Here is a 20698-nt window from a genome sequence, read left to right as displayed (position 1 = left end):
TGTAAGCAAATTGGAAAGCTCAGCCATGGCCACAGGACGGAAAAAGGTCAGTTTTCATTCCAACCCCAAAGAAAGGAAATGCCAAAGAATGTTCAAACTACCATAAAATTGCATGTATTTCACATGCTAGCAAGGTAACACTCAAAATCCTTCAAGCTAGGTTTCAACAGTAAGTGAGCTGAGCACTTCCAGAAGCACAAGCTGGATTTTGAAAAGACAGAGGAACTAGAAATAAAATTACCAACATCCACTAGATCATAGAGAAAGCAAGGGAGTTCTAGAAGAACATCTACTTCTGTTTCATGAACTAGGCTAAAGCCTTTGACTGTGTGGATCACAACAAACTGTGGAAAATTCTTAAAGAGATGGGAATACCAGACTACTTTACCTGTCCCATGAGAAACCTATTTGCAAGTTAAGAAGCATGTGCAACTAGAAGTGGAACAAGGGACTGGTTCGAAATTGATAAATCAAGGCTGTATATTGTCCTGCTGCTCATTTAACTTCTATGCAGAGCACATCATACAAAATGCCAAGCTGGACATGTCGGAATCAAGATTACTGGGAGATATATAGACAAGCTCAGATACACAGATAATACCACTCTAATGGCAGAAAGTGAGAAACTAAAGACCCTTTGATGAGGGTGAAAGATGAGAGTGAAAAAGCTGGCTTATAACTCAGTGCTCAAAACCTAAGATCATGGCATCTAGTCCCATCACTTAGTGGCTAATAGGTGGAGGAAAAATGGAAACAGTGACAGATTTTATTTTCTTGGGCTCCAATGTCACTGCATACAATGACTGCAGCCATGAAGTTAAAAGACCCTTGGTGCTTTGAAGGAAAGTTATGACAAAGATAGTATATTAAAAATCAGAGATACCACTTTTCTGACAGAAGTCCATATAGTCAATGCTATGGTTTTCCCAGTAGTCATGTACTGATATGAAAGTTGGACCATAACAAAGGCTGAGCATCGAATGATTGATGCTTTCATATGGTGCTGGAGAAGACTCATGAGATTCCCTTGGACAGCAAGGAAATAAAACCAGTCAAACCTAAAAGAAATTAACCCTGAATATTCATTGGAAGGATTAATACTGATGCTGAAGTACCAATATTTGGCCACCTGATGAAAAGAGTCAGCTCATTGGGAAAGGCCCTGATGAGGGCAAGAGGAGAAGGTGGCAACAGAGGATGAGATGGTTGGATGGCATCATCAACACCATGTACACGAGTTTGAGAAAACTCTGGAAGACAGTGAAAGACAAGGAAACCTAGAGTTCTGTAGTCCCTATGGTCACAAAGAGTTGGACACATATTAGTGACAGAATAGAAACACCAACTTTTCTTTTGTGATATTGTTATTCTTGGAGGTTCATAATTCTCTATCTCTTACAATAGTATCTGCATTTGAATATGTGGTCTCTTCCACAATTTTCAGGTTTTCTTTGACAGAGTGTTTTTCACCAGTCAACTCAGTTTCTGTTTTGGATGTGTCTTCTGCTTACTATTGGCCAGGTGGAGCTTGGTTCAATTTTTTAACTAAGCAACTGTTTTAGCTTAGTTGTAGCAAAGCTGTTTAGTTTAGGTTGGTGGTTGTAGGTTATGCTGCTGTATGAGAATACCTTGATAGGACTGTTGGCCTTGTTCCCTGCTCAAATGACTCTGAGGTATGGTCTTCATGATTTTCTAGATTCGCTGGTCAGGCTTCTTATTCATTTGGGACTGTGCATTATATTCAGAAAAAGATGACAATATATATTACCTTCCTTGAGCTGGTAGGCAGCAAAATGAAATGCAGCACCTACACAGCTTATGTTTGTGGGCTCAAAGCAGGAAAAAGCATACAGTGAATATCCTTGTCAGTTAGGGCCACTGATTTTGCTTTGCAAACAAGGGAATATACCAGCTATGTTCTCTCTTCAATTGCCACTGTAAATAAAGCAGTTTGATGGACTATGCAGCTTCCTGTGTTCCCCACTAAGTTTCCATCTTTGGACAATCTAATAATTGTATTCAACAATAAATGGGGCTATGGATTAGTTTTCTTTTCTGGGCATAGTTGTACAAGCAGATCCAAGCCAACTTAGGCTGCACATTCCTGAGTCACACAGGATCATTGACTTTGCCCTCAGAGGAATCTTCTCTGCTCTCTCATCTCATGACTCAAGAGTTCCTGGATTATGCAGTTTCCAGGTGTTCTCACCAGCTCTTCCTTACATATTGATCTAAGGTCTATGCTTCACAGTGGGTGAGGTTATGACTCAGGTTCCTGCATGGGCAGGACTGGAAAAGCTTACTTCACAAAAGCCCCCTATTTTCCCAAACAGGCTGACTGTTGGTGACAGGCCCAGAGCTGTGATCTGCAGTGGGTTCAGCTTTTCTGCTTAGTTTTGGGTTTTGTTGTTGTTCAGTTATTAAGTTTTATCTGACTCTTTGTGACCTCATGGACTGCAATATGCCAGGCTCCTCTCTTCTCCACTATTCTCCCAGAGTTTGCTCAAATGCATATCCATTGAGCTGGTGATGCTAACCATCTCTCCTTCTGCTGCCTCATTGTCATTTTGCCTTCAACCTTTCCCAGCTTCAGAGTATTTTCCAGTGAGTCTGCTCTTCACATCAGGTGCCCAAAGAACTGGAGCTTCAGCAACAGTCCTTCGAATAAATATTCAAGATTGATTTACTTTAGGATTGACCAGTTTGATGGAGATTGCTGTTCAAGGGACTCTCAAGAATCTTCTCTGGATCCATAATTCAAAAGCATCAATTCTTTGTTGCTCAGCCTTCTTTATGGTCCAACTCTCACATCCATACATGACTACTGGAAACACACACACACACACACACACACAGCTTTGATTGTACAGACATTTGTTGGCAAAGTGATATCTCTTCTTTTTAATATGCTATCTTGATTTGTCACAGTCTTCCCCTCCCCTGCCCCAAGGAACAAGTGTCTTTTAATTTTATTGCTACAGTCGCCATCTCCAGTGATTTTGGAGCCCAATAAAATGAAATTTGTCACTGCTTCCACTTTTCCTCCTTCATTTGCCATGAAGTAATGGGATCAGATGTAATGATAATAGGTTTTGAATGTTAAGCTTTAAGCTAGCCTTTTCAATCTCTGTTTTGACTCTCATCAAGAGGCTCCTTAGTTCCTCTTCACTCTCTGCCATTGGAGTAGTATCCTCTGCATATCTAAGGTTATTGATATTTCTCCTGGAAATCTTGATTCCAGCTTGTGTTGTGGGCATACCAGAATCCAAGACTAGCAAAATTCTTTAATTATGGACATGGTTAGGAGGACCTGCGTTCCACTGAGTTCCTTGTTCAGACTGCACCTGTGATTTGGTTCTACAGATAAGCAAAGTCACTTGTTGGGAGTTATACTTGCACTGTACAGGTAGGAACTCAGTCTGCCAAAATCCATGTCCTTGTTGTTGTAATATCTTTCCCCATCACAATCAGATTCACAGTGATTAAGCCCTACAGATTTCCATATAATCTTCATTGAGTATAACCACATTACAGATTTGCACTAATTGATGCACAATACTAGAGTATTTCACCTCTGGGCTCTTTTCTTTTTTTTTTTTTTGCTAATTTTTACAATTTAAATTTATTTATTTTAATTAGAAGCTAATTACTTTACAATATTGTATTGGTTTTGCCATACATCAACATGAATCTGCCACAGGGGTACACGTGTTCCCAATCCTGAACCCCCTCCCACCTCCCTCCCATACCATCCCTCTGGGTCATCGCAGTGCACCAGCCCCAAGCTTCCTGTATCAAAACACCAATACAGTATACTAACACATATATATGGAATTTAGAAAGATGGGCTCTATTCTTAAAGGAGAAACAATTGGCTCAGGGAAGACTTCTCAGTATGACTCTGCCATCCTGCTGGAAGGGCAGTGCAGTCAGCACAGAATCATTTTTCTTACTCTTCTAATGCAGTCTTTCTTGGTCTCGGTGTTGTCTTGTCCATAAATAGTTGTTAGTTTTTCTTCTTGTGAGGGGACAGCCTATCTCCTATAGCCAGGAACAACCTATGTCACCATCTTGGTAACATCAATCCTGAGACTTTTGCATTATTAAGTTTTCTCTGGAGACAGCAGATTCTATACAGTAGTGGTACTATTGTATAGCTCAAGAATTAATGATTGCCAATCTGCCTTCATTAATGTCTGCTGCAAGACCTACTAGTAGTACTGCATATTCTGTTTGTTTTCACTCAGTAACTCATCAGAATGCCTGACAAACTGATTTTTATCAAGTGCACAAGCAACTCAACAGAAGAAAATAAAGTTGTCAGTAAATGGTACTGGAACAACTCAACCTTTATAGGTTACAAAATGATCCTTAACTTAAATATAACACTTTCTATGAACATTAACTCAAAATGCATCAAATAATGAAATATAAATAGTAAAAACTTCACACTTTTCAATAAAACATCAGAGAAAAATATTCAGAACCTGGGCTTTGATAAAGTATTCTTGTATGCAAGTATGGCTCAAAAAAATAAATTGTACTTCATCAATATAAAAATTTTGTTATCTGAAAGACACCGTTAAGAAAATGAACATTATAAGTTGTAGTTTGGGTGCAAATATTTGAGGACCACATAGTCATCAAAGGATTGGGATCTAGAATATACAAATAACTATCAAAACTCAAATCTGCATGGCTAATAGGTACATGAACAGATGCTCAACATCATTAATTACTAAAGAAATGCAAATCAAAACTACAGTGAATTATCACCTCAAACCAGTCAGAATGGTTATCATCAAAAAGTGTATAAATAATAAATGTCAGAGAGGGTGTGAAGGGAAGGAAACTCTCCTGCACTGTTAGGAATATAAGTTGGTACAAGCACTATGGAGAAAAGTATGTGGTTACATAAAAAAATTAAAAATAGAGCTACCATATTAACCTGCAGTCACACTCTTGGGCATATATCTGGATAAAATCATAACTCTAAAAGATACATGCACCCCAATGTTCATAACAGGACTATTTATAATAGAGAAGACATGGAATAATCCTAACTGTCTATCTACAGATGAATAGATACAGAGACGTGGTATATATATAGACAATGGAATATTACTCTGCTATTAAAAATAATGAAATAATGCCATTTGCAGCAACATGTATAAACCTAGGGATTAAGAGGCTTTAGTTCCTTCCAAAAAAATTCACTTTCTGCCATAAGGGTGAGTCTTCTCCAACACCACAGTTCAAAAGAATTAATTCTGCAGGCTATCTGAGGTTATTGATATTTTGACTAGACCCTTTGCAATGTCTTGAATTCCAGCTTGTGTTTCTTCCAGTCCAGCGCTGTTGAGCTTAAGCCTCATGATGTACTACTGCATATAAGTTAAATAAACAGGGTGACAATATACAGCCTTGATGAACTCCTTTTCCTATTTGAAACCAGTCTGTTGTTCCATGTCCAGTTCTAACTGCTGCTTCCTGACCTGCATACAAATTTCTCAAGAGGCAGATCAGGTGGTCTTGTATTCCCATCTCTTTCAGGATTTTCCACAGTTTATTGTGATCCACACAGTCAAAGGCTTTGGCATAGTCAATAAAGCAGAAATAGATGTTTTTCTGGAACTCTTTGCTTTTTCTATGATCCAGCGGATGTTGGCAATTTGATATCTGGTTGCTCTGCCTTTTCTAAAACCAGCTTGAACATCAGCAAGTTCACGGTTCACATATTGCTGAAGCCTGGCTTGGAGAATTTTGAGCATTACTTTACTAGCGTGTGAGATGAGTGCAATTATGCGGTAGTTTGAGCATTCTTTGGCATTGCCTTTCTTTGGGATTGGAATGAAAACTGACTTTTCCAGTCCTGTGGCCACTGCTGAGTTTTCCAAATTTGCTGGCATAGTGAGTGCAGCACTTTCACAGCATCATCTTTCAGGATTTGAAATAGCTCAACTGGAATGCCATTACCTCCACTAGCTTTGTTCATAGTGATGCTTTCTAAGGCCCATTTGACTTCACATTCCAGGATGTCTGGCTCTAGATCAGTGATCACACCATCGTGCTTATATGGGTCATGAAGATCTTTTTTGTACAGTTCTTCTGTGTATTCTTGCCATCTCTTCTTAATATCTTCTGCCTCTGTTAGGTCCATACTATTTCTGTCCTTTATCGAGCCCATCTTTGCATGATATATTCCTTTGGTATCTCTAATTTTCCTGAAGAGATCTCTAGTCTTTCCCATTCTATTGTTTTCCTCTATTCTTTGCATTGATCACTGAGGAAGGCTTTTTATCTCTTCTTGCTATTCTTTGAACTCTGCATTTAGATGTTTATATCTTTCCTTTTCTCCTTTGCTTTTCGCTTTCTTCTTTTTTCACAGCTATTTGTAAGGCCTCCCAGACAGCCATTTTGCTTTTTTGCATTTCTTTTCCATGGGGATGGTCTTGATCCCTGTCTCTGTACAATGTCACAAACCTCATTCCATAGTTCATCAGGCACTCTATCTATCAGATCTAGTCCCTAAATCTATTTCTCACTTCCACTGTATAATCATAAGGGATTTGATTTAGGTCATACCTGAATGGTCTAGTGGTTTTCCCTACTTTTTCAATTTAAGTCTGAATTTGGCAATAAGGAGTTCATGATCTGAGCCACAGTCAGCTCCTGGTCTTGTTTTTGCTGACTGTATAGAGCTTCTCCATCTTTGGCTGCAAAGAGTAAAATCAATCTGATTTCGGTGTTGACCATCTGGTGATGTCCATGTGTAGAGTCTTCTGTGTTGTTGGAAGAGGGTGTTTGCTATGACCAGTGCATTCTCTTGGCAAAACTCTATTAGCCTTTGCCCTGCTTCCTTCCGTATTCCAAGGCCAAATTTGCCTGTTACTCCAAGTGTTTCTTGACTTCCTACTTCTTCATTCCTGTCCCCTATAAGAAAATGACATCTTTTTCAGGTGTTAGTTCTAAAAGGTCTTATAGGTCTTCATAGAACTATTCAACTTCGGCTTCTTCAGCATTACTGGTTGGGGCATAGACTTGGATTACTGTGATATTGAATGGTTTGCCTTGGAAAAGAACAGAGATCATTCTGTCATTTTTGAGATTGCATCCAAGTACTGCATTTCAGACTCTTTTGTTGACCATGATGGCTACTCCATTTCTTCTAAGGGATTCCTGCCCACAGTAGTAGATATAATGGTCATCTGAGTTAAATTCACCCATTCCAGTCCACTTTAGTTTGCTGATTCCTAGAATGTCGACATTCACTCTTGCCATCTCTTCTTTGACCACTTCCAATTTGCCTTGATTCATGGACCTTAAATTCCAGGTTCCTATGCAATATTGCTCTTTACAGCATCAGACCTTGCTTCTATCACCAGTCACATCCACAGCTGGGTGTTCTTTTTCCTTTGGCTCCATCCCTTCATTCCTTCTTGAGTTATTTCTCCACTGATCTCCAGTAGCATATTGGGCACTTACTGACCTGGGGAGTTCCTCTTTCAGTATCCTATCATTTTGCCTTTTCATACTGTTCATGGGTTTCTCAAGACAAGAATACTGAAGTGGTTTGCCATTCCCTTCTCCAGTGGACTGCATTCTGTCAAACCTCCCCACCATGACCCGCCCATCTTGGGTGGCCCCACAGGGGCATGGCTTAGTTTCATTGAGTTAAACAAGGATGTGGTCCTAGCGTGATTAGATTGACTAGTTTTCTGTGATTATGATTTCAGTGTATCTGCCCACTGATGCCCTCTCACAACACTTATCTTCTTACTTGGATTTCTCTTATCTTGGACATAGGGTGTCTTTTCATGGCTGCTATAGCAAAGCGTAGCCACTGCTTCTTACATTGGAAGAGAGTTATCTCCTCAGTGCCGCCCCTTCTTACCTTGAACGTGGAGTGGCTCCTCTCACCAGAGCCCACCAAAAACAGATACCCCACATCCAAGGACAAAGGAGAAGCTGAAACAAAATGGTAGGAGGGGTACAATCATAATAAAATCAAATTGATCATATAACCTCTGGGTGGGTGACCAACAAACTGGAGAGAAATAATAATAAAGAAGTTCTCACACTTTTCTGAAGGTTCTAGGCCCCACATCAGGCTCCCCAGCCTGGGGATCTAGCTAAGGGACTGGGAATCCCCAAGGAATCTGACTTTGAAGGCCAGCAGGATTTGATTACAGGACCTCCATGGGACTGGGGGAAACAAGAGACGCCACTCTTGGCAGGCACAAACAAAACCTTGTGTGCATCAGGACCAAGGAGAAAGGAACAGTGACTCAACAAAACACTGAGTCAGACATACCTGTGAGTGTTTGAGGGTGTCCTACAGAGGCATTCGTGGGCAGTGGCTCATCATGGGGAAAGGGGCACTGGAAGCAGCAGTCCTAGGATATGCCTCTCAGCATAAGTCCTTTTGTAGGGCACCAATAATCCTACCATAGAGCCTGTAGACTCAGGACTAGGTCTCATCAGACCAAATAACTAACAAGGAAGGAGTATAGACTCACCCATCATCAGACAACTGGATTAAAGTTTCACTGAGGAAGGTCCTGCCCACCAGAGAAAGACCAAGTTTTCCCCACAGCCAGTCCCTCCCATCAGGAAACTTGCATAAGCCTCTTATCCTCATTTACCAGAGGGCAGAGAGAATAAACAAGAGCTACAACCCCAGCAACTTCTGGAACTAATACTACAATCACAGAAAGCTTATCTAAATGAAAAGAAGTAGGGTTCTGGACAAGATAAAATACCAGAAAAATAACTAAATGAAGTGGAGATAGGCAAACTCCAAGAAAAATAGTATAGAATAATGATAGTGAAGATGATCCAGGAAAAATCAGAAAAAGATCAGAAAATGAATGGATAAGATGCAAGAAATGTTTACCAACGACCTACAAGAACTAAATAATGAACATAGATGAACAATACATTAGAAGGAATCAACACCAGAATAACTGAGGCAGAAGAACCTGGAATGACCTGGAAGACAGAATGGTGGAAAATCAATACTTCAAAACAGAATATGAATGAGAAGAATATGAACAGCGAACAGCAAAAATGAATGAGAAGAAATTAAGACAACTTAAGAGACATCTGGGACAACATTAAATGCACCAATATTACCATTATAGGAGTCCAGAAGGAGAAATGAGAGAGAATGGACCCGAGAAAATATTTGAAGAGATAATAGTTGAAAACTTTCCCAACATGGGAAATAAAATAGTCAAGCAAGTCCAGAAAGCACAGAGAGACCCAAGCAGGATAAACTCAAGGAGGAACATACTTAGACACATAGTAAGCAAACCGACAAAAATTAAAGACAGATGAATTATTTAAAGCAACAAGGGAAAAAAAGACAAAAGCATACAAGAGACATCTCATGATGCTATCAGCCAATTTCTCAACAGAAATTCTTGAAGTCAGAAGGAAATGGCACAATATAGTCCAAGGAATGAAAGGGATGAACTTACCAACAAGAATACTCAACTGAGCAAGACCCTCATTCAGATTTGATGGAGAAATCAAAAGCTTTACACACAAGCAAAAGTTAAGAGAATTCAGCACCACCAAACCAGCTTTACAACAAATACTAATGGAACTTTTCTAGGCAAGAAACACAAGAGAAGGAAAAGATTTACAAAAATAAACACAAAATAATTAGCAAAATAATAATAAGATCATACATATTTATAATTACCTTAAATATACATGGATTTAATGCACCAATCAAAAGACCTAGACTGGCTGAATGGAAACAAAAACAAGATCCATATATAAGTTGTCTACAAGACACCTACCTTAAACCTATAGATGCTTACAGACTGAAAGTGAGGGGAAATCATAAGAAATCTGGAGCAGCTATACTCATATCAGATAAAATAAGCTTTAAAGTAAAGATTTTTATAAGAGACAATGAAGGACACTACAAAATGATTAAGGCTTCAATTCAAGAAGATAAAGCAATTATAAATATATATGCATCCAACATAGGAGCACCTCAATATGTAAGGCAAATGCTAACAAACATAAAGGGAGAAATTGACAGTAGCACATTAATAGTGGGGGTCTTTAATATCTATATTTCATCAATGGAAAGATCACCAATAAATAAAATCAATAAGAAAACTCAGGCCTTAAATGACACTTTAGATGAACTGGATTTAATTGATATTTATAGGGCATCCCATTCAAAAGTATCATACTACACATTCTTCTCAAGTGCACATGGAACATTATCCAGGGTTTACCACAAGTTGGGCAATAAGGTGAGCCTTGGTAAATTTAAGAAAATCCAAATCATCTCAAACGTCTTTTCTGATTACAATGCTGAAGATCATGGCATCCGGTCCCATCACTTCATAGGAAATAGATAGGGAAACAGTGGAAACAGTGTCAGACTTTATTTTTGGGGGTTCCAAAATCACTACAGATGGTGAGTGCAGCCATGAAATTAAAAGACACTTACTCCTTGGAAGGAAAGTTATGTCCAACCTAGACAGCATATTGAAAAGCAGAGACATTACTTTGGCAACAAAGGTCCGTCTAGTCAAGGCTATGGTTTTTCCAGTGGTCATGTATGGATGTGAGAGTTGGACTGTGAAGAAGGCTGAGCGCCCAAGAATTGATGCTTTTGAACTGTGGTGTTGGAGAAGACTCTTGAGCGTCCCTTGGACTGCAAGGAGATCCAACCAGTCTTTTCTGAAGGAGATCAGCCCTGGGATTTCTTTGGAAGGAATGATGCTAAAGCTGAAACTCCAGTACTTTGGCCACCTCATGCGAAGGGTTGAGTCATTGGAAAAGACTCTGATGCTGGGAGGGATTGGGGGCAGGAGGAGAAGGGGACAACAGAGGATGAGATGGCTGGATGGCATCACTGATTCAATGGACATGAGTCTGAGTGAACTCCGGGAGTTGGTGATGGACAGGGAGGCCTGGCGTGCTGCGATTCATGGGGTCACAAAGAGTCGGACACGACTGAGTGACTGAACTGAACTGAACTAAAGATTAGAAATAAACTACAAGGACAGGAAAAAAAAAGCTCTAAGAGACACAAACACGTGGAAGCTAAACAATATGCTAGTAAACCACCATTGGATCACTGCTGCTGTTCCTGCTAAGTTGCTTCAGTCGTGTCTGACCCTGTGAGACCCCATAGACAGCAGCCCACCAGGCTCCTCTGTCCTTGGGATTCTCCAGGCAAGAATACAGGAGTGGGTTGCTGTTTCCTTCTCCAATATTGGATCACTGAGGAAATAAAAATAAAATAAAATGATTTTAAAAAATACTTAGAGACAAACGAAATTGAAAGCACAGTGGTCCAATCTGATGGGATGCAGAAAAAGCAGTTCTAAAAGGGAAGTTTACAGCAGCATAATCTTACCTCGAGAAAAGTCTCAAACAACCTATCCTTACACACAAAACCTAAAGTTAGTAGAAGGAAGGAAATCATAAATATCAAAGCAGAAATAAACAAAATAGAGTCAAAGTAAACAACCGCAAAGATCAATGAAACTAAAAGCGGGTTCTTTGAAAAGATAAACAAAATTGATGAACCTTTAGCCAGAATTCTCAAGAAAAAAAAGAGAGAGGACTCTTATCAGTAAAATTAGGAATGAAAAAGGAAAAGTTACAAACTGACTCCACAGAAATACCATGGACCATAAGAGATTACTATAAACAGCTGTATGCTAATAAAATGGACAATCTGAAAAAAATGGACAAATTCTTAGAAAAGTACAGTCTCCCTTGACTGAACCATGAAGAAAGAGAAAATATGAACAGATCGATCAGAAACATTAAAATTGAAACCATTATTAAAAACCTCACAACAAACAAAAGTCCAGGACCATGCAGGTTCACAGGCAAATTTTATCAAACATTTAGAGAAGAGTTTCTGAAACGGTTCCAACAAGTCACAGAACAAGGATAATTTTCCAACTCATTTTATGAGGCCACCATTGCCCTGATACCAAAACCAGACAAATACATAAAAATTAATAAATAAAATTATAGGCCAATATCACTAATGTAAATAGACGCAAGAATCCTCAACAAAATACTAGCAACCTGTATCCAACAATACATTAGAACGATCATACCCCATTCTCAAGTGGGATTCATCCCAAGGATGCAAGGATTGTGCAACATCTGCAAATCAATACTACACATTACATCACCAAGTTGAAGAATAAAAACATATGATAATCTCAATAGATGCATAAAAAGTGAAAGTCACTTAGTCGTGTCTGACTCTTTATGACCCCATGGACTGTATAGTCCATGGAATTCTCTAGGCCAGAATACTGGAGTGGGTAGCCTTTCCCTTTTCCAGGGGATCTTCCCAACTGAGGGATCAAACCCAGGTCTCCCAGATTGCATGCAGATTATTTACCAGCTGAGCCACTAGGAAAGCCCAGATGCATAAAAAATCTTTTGAAGAATTTCAGCACCTGTTTATGATAAAAACTAAATCCCCGCACATATAGACACCTTATCTTCGACAAAAGGAGGCAAGAATATACAATGGATTAAAGACAATCTCTTTAACAAGTGGTGCTGGGAAATCTGGTCAACCACTTGTAAAAGAATGAAACTGGACCACTTTCTAACACCATACACAAAAATAAACTCAAAATGGATTAAAGATCTAAATGTAAGACCAGAAACTATAAAACTCCTAGAGGAGAACATAGGCAAAACACTCTCCGACATACATCACAGCAGGATCCTCTATGACCCACCTCCCAGAATATTGGAAATAAAAGCAAAAATAAACAAATGGGACCTAATTAACCTTAAAAGCTTCTGCACATCAAAGGAAACTATTAGCAAGGTGAAAAGACAGCCTTCAGAATGGGAGAAAATAATAGCAAATGAAGCAACTGACAAACAACTAATCTCAAAAATATACAAACAACTCCTACAGCTCAACTCCAGAAAAATAAATGACCCAATCAAAAAATGGGCCAAAGAACTAAATAGACATTTCTCCAAAGAAGACATACAGATGGCTAACAGACACATGAAAAGATGCTCAACATCACTCATTATCAGAGAAATGCACATCAAAACCACTATGAGGTACCATTTCACACCAGTCAGAATGGCTGTGATCCAAAAGTCTACAAATAATAAATGCTGGAGAGGGTGTGGAGAAAAGGGAACCCTCTTACACTGTTGGTGGGAATGCAAACTAGTACAGCCACTATGGAGAACAGTGTGGAGATTCCTTAAAAAACTGGAAATAGAACTGCCTTATGATCCAGCAACCCCACTGCTAGGCATACACACTGAGGAAACCAGAAGGAAAGAGACACGTGTACCCCAATGTTCATCGAGCACTGTTTATAATAGCCAGGACATGGAAGCAACCTAGATGTCCATCAGCAGATGAATGGATAAGAAAGCAGTGGTACATATACACAATGGAGTATTACTCAGCCATTAAAAAGAATACATTTGAATCATTTCTAATGAGGTGGATGAAACTGGAGCCTATTATACAGAGTGAAGTAAGCCAGAAGGAAAAACATAAATACAGTATACTAACGCATATATATGGAATTTAGAAAGATGGTAACAATAACCCAGTGTACGAGACAGCAAAAGAGACACTGATGTATAGAACAGTCTTATGGACTCTGTGGGAGAGGGAGAGGGTGGGAAGATTTGGGAGAATGGCAATGAAACATGTAAAATATCATGTAGGAAACGAGTTGCCAGTCCAGGTTCGATGCATGATGCTGGATGCTTGGGGCTGGTGCACTGGGACAGCCCAGAGGGATGGTATGGGGAGGGAGGAGGGAGGAGGGTTCGGGATGGGGAACACATGTATACCTGTGGCGGATTCATTTTGATATTTGGCAAAACTAATACAATTATGTAAAGTTTAAAAATAAAATAAAATTGGAAGAATAAAAAAAAAAAAAGATTATAAATGACATGTATGACAAACCTTTTATACAGTTCATGGGGTTCTGATGGCAAGTATACTGGAGTGGTTTGCCATTCTCTTCACAAGTGGATCGCATTTTGGGATGGAATGAAAATTGATCTTTTCCAGTCCTGTGGCCACTGCTGAGTTTTCCAAATTTGCTGGCATATTGAGTGAAGCACTTTCACACCATCATCTTTTAAGATTTGAAATAGCTCAGCTGGAATTTCATCACCTCCACTAGCTTTGTTTATAGAACTGTTTCCTAAGGTTAACTTCACTTTACACTCCAGGATGTCTGGTTCTAGGTGAGTGATCACACCTTCGTGGTTATTTGGGTCCTTAAGACCTTTTTTTGTATAGTTCTTCTGTGTATTCTTGTCACCTCTTCTTAATATCTACTGCTTCTTTTAGGTCCACACAATTTCTGCCCTTTATTGTGCCCATCTTGGTATGCAATGTTCCCTTAGTATCTCTAATTTTCTTGAAGAGATCTCTAGTCTTTCCCATTTTACTTTTTTCCCTCTATTTCTTTGCATTTCATGGTGGAGAGTTCTGACAAAACGTGGTCCACTGGAGATGATATTCCATGGACTATTTCTTTGCATCATACTTAGGAAGCTTTCTTATTTCTCCTTGCTCCTCTTTGAAACTCTGCATTCATATGGGTATATCTTTCCTTTTCTCCATTGCCTTTCTCTTCTGTTCTTTTCTCAGCTATTTGTAAAGTCTCCTTAGAGAACCATTTTGCCTTGTTGCATTTCTTTTTCTTGGGCATGATTTTGATCACAGCCTCCTGTACAATGTCACGAACCTCTGTCCATAGTTCTTCAGGCACTCTGTCTATCAGATCTAATCCCTTTAATCTATTTCTCATTTCTACTCTATTATCATAAGGGATTTGATTTAGGTCATGTCTGAATAATTTAGTGGTTTTCCCTACTTTCTTCAATTTAAGTCTGAATTTTGCAATAAGGAGTTCATGATCTGAGCCACAGTCAGGTCCCAGTCTTGTTTTTTACTGACTGTATGGAGCTTCTCCATCTTTGGCTGCAAAGAATATAATCAAACAATGCAATCAATTTGCTTTGGCTCAGTCTCTTCATTCTTTCTGGAGCTATTTCTCCATTCTTCTCCATTAGCATATTGGGCATCTACCAGCCTGGTGAGTTCACCTTTCAGTGTCATATCTTTTTTCCTTTTCATACTCTTCATTGGGTTTTCTAGGCAGAATACTGAAGTGGTCTGTTTTTCCTTTCTCCAGTGGACCACGTTTTGTCAGAACTCTCCACCATGACCTGTGTGTCTTGGATGGCCCTACATGGCATGGCTCATAGTTTCATTGAATTAGACAAGGCTGTGATCCATGTGATCAGTTTGGTTAGTTTTCTGTGACTGTGGTTTTCATTCTGTCTGGCCTCTGATGGATAAGAATAAGAAGTTTTTAGAGATTTCCTGATGGAAGGGACAGGCTGTGAGGGAATCTGCGTCTTGATCTTATGGAAAGGGCCATGCTCAGTAAATCTTTAATCCAATCTTCTGTTCATTGCTGGGGCTGTGTTCCCTCCCTGTAGTTTGGCCCCAGGCCAAACTATGGTAGGGGTAAGGACAGTAATGGTGACCTCCTTCAAAAGGACTTATGCCAGCAAGCCATGGCTCCCAGAACTGTTGTATTCAGTCCCCCTGACCACACAGCAGGCCACTGTCAACCCACGCTTCTGCCAGAGACTCCTGGACACTCACAGGCAAGTCTGGCTCAGTCTCTTGTGGGGTCACTACTCCTTTCTCCTGGGTCCTGGTGCACACAACATTTTGTTTGTGCCTCCAAGAGTCTGTTTTCTCCGACCTTGGAAATTCTGTAATCAGATCCCATTGGCCTTCAAAGTAAAATTCCCTGGAGGTGCTCAGTCCCTTTGCCAGATCCCCAGGTTGGGAATCTGCTGTGGGCACTAGAAGTTTTGCAACAATTCAGTAACTTTTTTAAATTATAACTGTTCTCCAGTTTGTGGGTTGTCTCCTCAGTGGCTCTATGATGGGTCTAATGATGGCCTCCTCCAAGAGGACTTATGCCACATACTGAGCCTCCCAGGTCTGTTGCAGCCAAGCTCATGTCCCCACACCTGGCCACTCCTTTGGAGGCAGGTCTGGCTCAGTCTCTAGTAGGGTGTGGGGTCTCTGGGTCTTTGTGCACACAAGGTTTTTTTTTTGTTGTTTTTTTTTTTTGAGCCCTCCAAGCATCTCTGGCTGGTATGGGGTTTGTTTCTAAACACATTTTCGCCCCTCCTTCCATCTTGTTGGGGATTGTCCTCTGCCGTTGGACATGGGGTATCTTCTTTTGTGGCTCCAACAATTTGTTGATGGTTGTGCAGGAGCCAGTTGCAATTTTGGAGTTCTCACAGGAGAAGATAAGTACACATCCTTTTACTCCACCTTTTTATGCACAAGTTTTCTTGCTGGATCATATGCTAGCTCTATTTTGAGTTTTTTATGGAACCTCTATACTGTTCCCCCAGAGAAGGCAGTGGCACACCACTCCAGTACTCTTGCCTGGAAAATCCCATGGACAGAGGCACCTGGTAGGCTGCAGTCCACGGGTTCGCTAAGTCAGACACGACTGAGCAACTTCACTTTCACTTTTCACTTTCATGCTTTGGAGAAGGAAATGGCAACCCACTCCAGTGTTCTTGCCTGGAGAATCCCAGGGACGGGGGAGCTTGGTGGGCTACAGTCTATGGGGTCGCACAAAGTCAGACACGACTGAAGCGATTTAGCAGCAGCAGCAGCAGCAGCATACTGTTCCCCAAAGAGTCTGTACCAATGCATTTCCATCAACAGTGTAGGGCAGTTCCTTTTTCTTCACAACCTCTCCATCATGTATTGCTTGTAAAAATCTTAATGATCACTATTCTGATTGTTATGGGGTAATACCTCATAATACTTTTGATTTACATTCCTCCAATATCTGATGATGAAGAGTATCTTTTCTTGTGTTTTTCCCCATCTATATATCTTTATTTGGGAAATATCTATTTTGATCTTTTTCCTTTTTTTTTAATGAATATTTATCCGCATGAGTTGTTTATATGTTTTAGAACTAATCTTTTTTCAGTCACAGCATTTACAAATATTTTCTTCCACTCTGTAGATTGTCTTTTTGTTTGTTTATGATTTTTTTTGTTGTGCATAGTTTTTTTTTTTTTTTTCTTTAATAGAAAATTATTTAATTAGTATACATGTGTTCCCCATCCTGAACCCCTCCTCCCTCCTCCCTCCCACCCATCCCTCTGGGTCATCCCAGTGCACCAGCCCCAAGCATCCAGCATCGTGCATTGAACCTGGACTGGCATCTCGTTTCATACATGACGTTTCACATGTTTCATTGCCATTCTCCCAAATCTTCCCACCCTCTCCCTCTCCCACAGAGTCCATAAGACTTTAATTAGGCTCATTTATTTTTTACTTGAAAACATTTATTTTATTCCCCTAGTAGCATTTGTTCTTCATTTGAACAGTTTTAAATTTCATGGAGCATGGCAAAGAGCACTTTCTATACTGGCCAGCATTCATGGTCACATACCCATTGAGTTTATGCAATGTTGTGTGTTTAGCAAATACAAATCAGAATTATTTGTTTTTCCTTTGTCCCAATGACTCACAGAATATCAAAAGAATGATTAAAAACAACAAAAAAAGTAATTTCTCCTTTTTCCAACTCACCTTTTCTCCTCTCTTAACCCTAGCACTATCACAAATAACACAAATCTGAGTATATTGAAGGCGGGAGGAGAAAGGGATGCCAGAGAATGAGATGGTTGGATGGCATCACTGACTCGATGGACATGAGTCTGAGTAAAATCCGGGAGTTAGTGATGGACAGGGAAGCCTGGTGTGCTGCAGTTCATGGGGTTGCAAAGAGTCAGATACAACTGAGAGACTGAACTGACTGACTGAGTGTATGTTAAATATCTTGGCTCTTGTCTATTTTTAATTAAATTATTATTAAAATTTTAGGATAATGTCTTCAAAATGTGTTGTTTTTTGCTGTAACACAATGTGAATACATTATAACTATATGTATTAACCCTCCCTCTTGAACCTCCCTCTGACCTATCCCCATCAGACCCCTCTAGGTCATCACAGGCTAACAGGCTGGGCTCCCTCTGTTATATAGAAGCCTCCTACTAGCTATTTATTTTATACATGGTCATGCATATATTTCCATGTTGCTCTCTCCATTTGTCCCACCATCTTCTTCCCCCACTGTGTCCATGAGTTTGTTCTCCACATATGCATCTCTATTCCTGCCCTGAAAATAGGTTTATCACTAAGTACCATTTTTCTAGATTCCACATATATGCATTCATATGTAATATTGTTTTTCTCTTTATGACTTATTTCATTCTGTTTAACATCCTCTAGGGTCATCCACCTCAGTTCAAATGACTTACATTTGTTCTTTTTTATGCCTGAAATATGTTCCATTCTATATATACACACCATATCTTTATCCATTCTTCCATTAATGGACTTGTAGGTTGCTTCCACATTCTAGTTATTGTAAATAATGCTGCAATGAAAATTGAAGTGAATATATCCTTTCAAATTATGATTATCTCTAGATACATGCCCAGGAGTGGAATTGCTAGATCATACAGGAACTCTGCTTCTAGTTTTTAAAGGAAAATCCATACTATTCGCCTGGAGAAGGAAATGGCATCCCACTCCAGTATTCTTGCCTGGGAAATACCATTTACAGAGGAGCCTGGCAGGCTACAGTCGATGGGGTCATGAAGAGTCATACACAATTGAGTGACTGAACAACAACAGTAACATACTGTTCTCCATAGTGGATGTTCCAATTTACATTCCCATCAACAGTGAAAGAGGGTCCCCTGTTCTCCCCAGTCTGTCCAGCAATTATTGTTTGTAGATTTTTTGATCATGGCCATTCTGACAGGTGTGAGGTGATACCTCATTGTGCTTTTGATTTGCATTTCTCCAATAATAAGGAAATTTGAGCACTTTTTCATATGTTTATTGGCCATCTGTATGTCTTCTTTAGAACTTCCCTGTTGGCTCAGATGGTAAAAGGTCTGTCTACAATGTGGAAGACCTGGGTTCAATCCCTGGGTCGGGAAGATTCCCTGGAGAAGAAAATGGCAACCCACTTCAGTACTCATGCCTAGAAAATCCCATGGATGGAAGAGCCTGGTGCAGGCTACTGCCCATGGGGTCACAAAGAGTCAGGACATGACTGAGCGACTTCATTTTCTTATGTCTTCTTTGGAGAAATGTCTACTAAGGTCTTCTGCCCATTTTTTTGATTAGGCTATTTTTTGGGCGGGGGGTGTGGATATTGAGCTACATAAGCTGCTTGTATATTTTGAAGATTAATCCTTTGTCAGTTTCTTCTTCTGAAATTATTTTCTCCCATTGTGAAGGTTGCCTTTTAATCTTGTTTATAGTTTCCTCTGCTGTGAACAGACTTTCAAGCTTAATTATGTCCCATTGACTTATTTTTGTTTTTCTTTCCATTACTATAAGACGTAGGGTCTATAAAGCTTTTGATTTCTTTGTCAAATCTGAATGAAATCCTTGTAGGTTAGAGTACTCTTTCCTGCAGGTTTCTCCTTTCATCACCTTAATTATATTATACCATTCCCTTCTGACCAGAGTTTCTGCTGGAAAATCAGCCAATAACCTTATGAAGATTCCCTTGTATGTTATTTGTTGCTTTTTCCTTGTTGCTTTTAGTATTTTTCTTTGCCTTTAACTTTTGTCAGTATGTATCTCAGTGTGGTCCCCTTTGTGTTCATTCTGTATGATATTCTATGAACTTCCTTAAGTGGCTGGTTTTTGTTTTTGTTTTTTTTTCACGTTAGTGAAGTTCTGACTATAATATCATCTAACACTTTCTCGTAATGTGTCTTTCTCTTCACCTTCTGGAACACCTATAATGTGAATGTTTAACATTGTTCCAGAGATGTCTGAGACTGTCCTCCTTTCTTTTCATTTTTTTTTCTTTATTCTATTCTGTGGCAGTGATTTATAACACTTTTTCTTCCAACTAGCTTGTTTTTTCTATTGCCTTAATTATTCTGCTATTGGTTCCTTCCCTTGTATTTTTCCTTTCAGGTATTATATAGCTCATCTTTGCTTGTTTGTTCTTCAAATTGTCTAACATCTTGTTAAACATTTATTGTATCTTCTCAATCGGTGTCTCCATTCTTTTGCTGAGATTTTGAATCATCTTTATTATCATTATTTTTTTTCAGATAGATCAGCTATTTCTTCTACATTTATTTGTTCTTATGGGTTTTTATCATGCCCCTTAGTTTGCATATATTTTCCTGTCATCTAATTTTGCTTAACTTTCTATTTTCTGGTCTGCTTTACACAGACTGCAATATCATAGTCTCCCTTCCTTCTGGTGTCTGCCCCCTGATAGATGAGTTTGTTCCAGAGGTTTGTGAAGGCCTCCTGCTTGGAGTGACTGGTTCTTGCCCTCTAGTAGGTGGGGCTGAGTCTTATCCTTCTGATGGTCAGTGCCGTGTCAAGTGAAGTGAAAGTCATTCAGTCTTGTCCAACTCTTTGTTATTGTATAGTCTGCAGAATTCCCCAGGCCAGAATACTGGAGTGGGTAGCCTTTCCCTTTCCCAGGGGATTTTCCCAACCCAAGGAACAAACCCAGGTCTCCTGCATTGCATATGCATTCTTTACTAGATGAGCCACAAGGGAAGCCCAAGAATACTG

This window comes from Bos mutus, chromosome X (assembly GCF_027580195.1).
Source record: "Bos mutus isolate GX-2022 chromosome X, NWIPB_WYAK_1.1, whole genome shotgun sequence".
Lineage (NCBI taxonomy): Eukaryota > Metazoa > Chordata > Mammalia > Artiodactyla > Bovidae > Bos > Bos mutus.
Note: the sequence above shows the minus strand (reverse complement) of the source record.